The 6,000-nt window shown below is 42.1% G+C and overlaps 1 pseudogene; it reads right to left on the bottom strand.

Annotated features, from left to right (window-relative positions):
- The window catches only part of LOC139818306 (uncharacterized), a 111,630-nt pseudogene that overhangs the window by 93,417 nt on the left and 12,213 nt on the right, over positions 1–6,000 (bottom strand).

The following is a 6,000-nucleotide window of genomic DNA, read 5'->3' as shown; positions in this document are numbered from 1 at the left end:
TGCTTTACATCGCATACCAGATGGGATATGGATAACATAATTATCTCCTATTAATTATGTAAATTTTGTTTCAGATTGACGCCCGGAATGGATCGCTGTTGCTGTTTCCCGTCTCTGGATCCTCGCTTTACATCGCATACCAGATAAAGATAAGTCCCGATAATTATTTTAATTATATACTAATACGCTTCTTTTCTTTCAGGTTCCTGCCCAGGATGGATCGCCGCTGCTGCTGAACTTCCCCGGATCCTCGCTTTACATCGCATACCGGATTGCCGCTGGACAACGCTGGATCATCGCCAAAGGACAAGGTAAGTAGAAGGTAAGTATGTTTAATTTTATAATTAATCAGGAGACTTTGTTTCGGAATTAATTATTCTTTAATCCCAGATCATCATTTCAACATTACAGGCCGTTGCACAATTGTCATAAAGGAGCTTCACTATGATGGTATTACGCCCCGGTGTGGATGATGCTTTTTTCAATAAAGTTACACAATTAATGAATTTGCGTATCTCTGCTTATTAGTTTCGTCAATACGATGCTTTTGTTCCTAATAATTAATCCCATCAGAGGACTCGGTGCCCCGTGACTGTTGTACTATGATCACGCACTCGGCTGTGATCATCACTCTATCATACAATGTTCGTGCGTACAATTAACGCAGGAGTATCCCGTTGTAATATACACTGAATAATAATGTCCGCACAATATTCCGTATCCGCATAACCCAATGCTCGCGGTTGTTATATACTCGATATGCACTTCCGTTAATTAATAATGTATCCGAATTTCAACTCGACGTATTGTTGCTAACACTTTATTGTATTTGGCAACTAAGTGCCTCTCGCTATAGTTAAGACGAGTAATTTTACGCGATAGTACGCGGAAGTTCTCGGTTGTAAAGTATAACTCGTATGCCGATAGTACAGAGTGTGATACGTGTGTTCGCCACGGCTATACCCGAGAGACTGCCTCGAGCAATGGCTCGCGCTCGGCCTCCCCACTATGCCGGGTCGCTCCCACTCCCGGACTTTCTCTTTTCGCCTATTGTTCGCGGCACGTACATTTGGCGCGATCACGCGAAAACAACTTGATACTCACGAACCCCTCGCGTGCCCTTTTGCGCACTTTCGCTTTACGCCCGTTCCCGAAGGTTCCCGTGGAAATTTCCACGCGCAACGCAGTGCGAGAACCTTCCGGCGTTGGCACCGCTGCACCAGGTTTTCACTCTTGGGAATTTCTCGACGCCGATGACGCCGACTCTTGCGCACCTCCTTGGAGATGCCCTTGATGATGATTCCGGGTGAATTCCCTGGAGAGGATGTCCGGGTGACATCTTGGTCGTCGGCCGTTGACGCCGACTCCCTGGGTGCGTTTCTGGGAGGCTCGTAATACCTCTCCGGGCCTTTGTTCCCGGAGATAGTGCGTTTCCCGGGGATCTCGTCAGACAACGACGTCGACGCCCTGGGCGGGTGTCCCAGGACTTTCTGAGATGAATCCCGTCCTCTGTTCCCGGGGAAGATGCGTTTCCCGGGGAACTCGTCCTATCACAACGCCGACCCCCTGGGAGGGTGTCCCAGGTCCTGCCGAAATGGATAGTTACCCTCGTTCCTGGCGAAGACGTGTTTTCCGGGGATTTTCTCGGACAATGACGCCGACCCCTAGGAGAGGTTTCTCCGGTCCTTGTGAGACGAATGGACCCCTCTTTCCCTGGAGAAGATGCGTTTCCCGGGGATTTCACCGGACCATGACGCCAACCCCCTTGGGAGGTATCCCAGGTTCTCGGGAGACGCTCTAGCATTCTTGTTCCTGGGGAAGTTGGTTTTCCCGGGAACTTTATCCTTTTCCAGCGCCGACCTTATGGACGCACGTACCGGGTCCGGGGAATGATCCTCCGACCCACTAATTCTGGATATTGTCGCGGTTCACCGTCAACGCATCGAAACGAACGCGCCGACCTTCGTGCGCGAAATAAAACCAAACTTTATCGTGAACCGTTAAATAAACTAAGACCTTTATAGTCGGCGGTGAGTCAAAGGTATATACTATATAGGCCGTCTAGGGCTGCCGCCTTCTCAACGCTATGCTACTTAGCTCATAGCAATCGCAAAGAAATGAAAATTAATCTGAAATTAATGTGGTCATTCGGGCCTTCAGCGCAACTTAAACTTATCTCTTTAACGAGTTATGAGAACTAGTCGATTTTAAACGGTAAGTGTAATCTTAAAACTTTGTTGGCTCATGGCCTTGTAAAAACTCAAAATAAACATAACAACGTAATAACCAAAATGACAGAGAAACTAAATATGTGTTTTTATATGTAGATTCCGCGTGCATCTTGCGGCATCGGAATCGTCTACCGGCCTCGCGTAGCCTTCCTAGTGGGGTTTCCACGTTTCGTCGTCGCCGTCGCTCTCTCCGGACGGAGTTTCAAACTCGGCGGAGGGCTGGTTCTCCGGCCCGATCGGGAAATCATATCCCACCACCGCTGCTATCTCTTCGATAAGAGGAGGCGGCGTGGGATTGAGAAGCGGAACTTGCAGTGCCGACAATAGCGGCGTGGGCGACATGGTTGGGAGGACCGCCTCCCGTGTTGCTGGGGCCGCACCTGCGCTCCCCTGTGGCTGCTCCGGCTCTGCTGCCGCCTGGTCCCAGGTCCTTGGGGGATGGATGGATACCTTTGTCTCTGGCGAAGACGTGCTTTCCGGGGGATTTTGTCGGACAATGACGCCGACCCTCTGAGGAGGATCCCAGGTCCTTGTGAGATGGATGAACCCCTTTGTCCTTAGAAAAGGCGTGTTTCTCGGGGATTTCGTCGGACAATGACGTCAACCCCCTGGGGAAGTATCCCAGGTCCTCGGTAGATGGTTAAGCACTTTTGTTCCTGGGGAAGTTGGTCTTCCCGGAAACTGTGTTTAATTACGACGCCGACTTTATGTACGCGCGTACCGGGTCCGGGGATGATCCTCCGGCCCTCTGCTTCTAACAATTGTCGCGGCTTGGGCGTTTCGCGTTACCGACCGTCGCACAGTGGTTCAATTTACAAATCTAGCTGGACAAAATTATTTAAGGGAGGAAAGTAAGCCCTGGCGTGAAATTGGCCACTCTCGCCTCTCTCTAGGCATGGAAATCGAACTTTCCGTAAAGATATTGTAAAAAATATCATGTGCACCTCGGGGCGAAAGCTTTTTCAGACTCGTGTGATTGGCCGCCCTCGCCTTCGGCTCAGGCGGCAAACTTCATATTCGTCTGAAAAACGCTACTTTCGCCCTTTGGTGCACAATATACTATTATTACGAGCACTTGCGTTGAATGGGTATTTTGGTTAACCTTAACTTCGAAATAATTATTTTTATGATGAATACTCTTGAGACAGGTACATATTTCACATTTTTTTCCTTTGTTTCATTTTGATTAGTTATTAAATTTAGTAAAAAATAATACAGGCAGTTTGTTAATTTTTCTTTACATATTTTCGAGAATATTGTAAGTTTGTGAGAACAGCAAAACTTTTGTATGCATTTGTATATCATGACCTTGGTTTTATCTGATAAAATTATTTATGTAGATCTGATTGATAGTAGTTTAATGTGCGTATTTTTGCGAATTTAAGAAATATATCCTATTTTCTTTAAAGGTAGACAATTCCACGTTAATAGGAGAGAGCTATTTGACTGGCTGAAGAGTTGTGATTTCAGTTTGAGTGATAATATGAATTGTGAAAGGGCATTAATAGACTATTTAAAAACTAAGTTTAATTTAAATGATTTTTCTGAACCCATGTTGAAGGAATTAAGGCGTTCAATGCACTCATATGTGCATATACACGTATTTGACGCGCGTATACTTATCGCTAATACATTTATGGATACGGATAAAATCAAGGTATTTGGTTCCAGAGTACGTGTAGATTCAATGGCAAAGATAGCAGAATTAGAAACTGCGAAGAAAGAAAAGATGAAGGATAAAGTTGACAAAATCGTCAAGCATGGATGCAACGTCTTTATCAATAGGCAATTGATATACAATTATCCAGAACAATTGTTCGCTGACTTTCAGTTAGTCAGCGTTGGAAAAAATGTGTTCGCAACAAAACAGTATTTTTGAACAAAAATTCTACTTGGATCAACACCATCCCGAACATTGACTTAGCCAATAGTAGGGCCATGGAAGTAGTACAGGAGACTCCCAAGACTCGAGGACGCCCCAAAAAAAGATTTGAAGATTTATCGTACAAATCCAAAAAAAGAAAATTAAATGTGTTGATCGAACAAAAATCATTATCTGAACTTACTTATGCCCCAAAATATAAATTAAACCAAGCAGGCAAAAGAGATGCAGCTAAAATTTAGTAAATTCACCAAAACGAGCGACACGTATGAAGAAAGCTTATCAATCAACAAACAAATGCTCAGTATACACTGCCGATGAAGCTTTAGCACTCATAGTAGCAACCAAATTGACTAAAAAACGATACCAGATTTTTCGGTCTGCAGCGACACAAAAAGATTTAAAACAGCTATATCTTTCATATCATAATGTATTGGCGGCAAAGAAAGCTTGCTATCCACCTGAAGAAGACATGACAATTACCGAAGCCGGAGCAAGTATTAAGTTACAGTCTTTAGTGGACTTAATTATTAAACGTCTATGTATTGTACAGCATAACGTGTTGAAGGAATTTTGTGGCTCTGATGGTTACAAACTTAATAATTTAAAATTTTTGTTTAAGTGGAGTGTTGATGGTAGCGGTGGACAAAGTAGATACAAGCAAAAACTAGGTGTTGAAACATCGGATGATTCATACGTGCTTGCTACATCTTTGGTGCCTCTACAGGTGGAAGGTTCAGACGCAAATAACAAAGTCCATATTTTATGGAAGAATCCAAAAATGTCCTCAACATCGTATTGCAGACCGATTAGGTTCCGCTTTGTTAAAGAAACTGAAGAGGAAATTCTGAATGAATTTAAATTTGTTAAGGATCAAATTAAAACCCTCACAACAACGCAAATTCAAATTAACAACCAACTTATAGAGCATTTTTTGAAGAAACTATGGTAGATGGAAAGGTTGCAAATGCCTTAGCTTTGAACAGATCTACCCAAAAATGCTACATATGTCATGCTACTGCAAAGGATATGAATAATTTAGCAGAAGTTAAGAAACGACCTATTAATGAAATGACACTTTCCTTCGGATTATCTACTCTTCACGCTCAAATAAGACTAATGGAGTGTGTGCTTCATATTGCGTATCGACTTGATTTTAAGAAATGGCAAGCTCGCACAGAAGAGGACAAAACAAAATTGAAAACAAGGAAGAAATTCATTATTGACAAATTTAGAAGCAAAACGGGTATGCTTTTAGATACGCCAAAGCAAGGAGGTGGCAATACAAATGATGGAAATAGTGCACGAAGATTTTTCAAGACAACACATATTTCGTCAAGTATAACTGGCATAAATAAAGAATTAATAGACAGATTTTCAGTTATTTTGAGAACAATAACCTGCGACTATGAAATACAATGTGATAAATTCGAAGAATACTGCAATGAAACAGCCCAGTTATATGTATCTTTTTATGGATGGTATCCAATGCCAGTCACATTGCATAAAATATTAATACATAGTTCAACTGTTATAAGATCATTTTTGGTGTCGATAGGTTATTTATCAGAAGATGTCCAAGAGAGTAGGCATAAAGAGTTTCGCAAAACAAGATTAGAATATTCAAGAAAAATGACAAAAAAAGATACAAATACTGACATTATTAATAATTTACTGATCACTTCCGATCCCGTAATTACAGCGCTCAAACCAGGAAAGGGATTGAACTTGAAAAAAATTGGTCAAGATGTTTTAAATTTAATTAAGGCTCCTGATATAATAGAATCATCTTTTGAGACACATAATAATTTTGACAATTCAAATTCTGACAATTCAAATTCTGATTAACTAAAATAATAATAAATTTTAATTTTTCAATGTTTACTT

The sequence above is a fragment of the Temnothorax longispinosus genome, chromosome 8, assembly GCF_030848805.1.
Source record: "Temnothorax longispinosus isolate EJ_2023e chromosome 8, Tlon_JGU_v1, whole genome shotgun sequence".
In the NCBI taxonomy this organism is placed as follows: domain Eukaryota; kingdom Metazoa; phylum Arthropoda; class Insecta; order Hymenoptera; family Formicidae; genus Temnothorax; species Temnothorax longispinosus.
The sequence above is the reverse complement of the archived record's forward strand: the minus strand, read 5'-3'. Positions and strand labels throughout refer to the sequence as shown.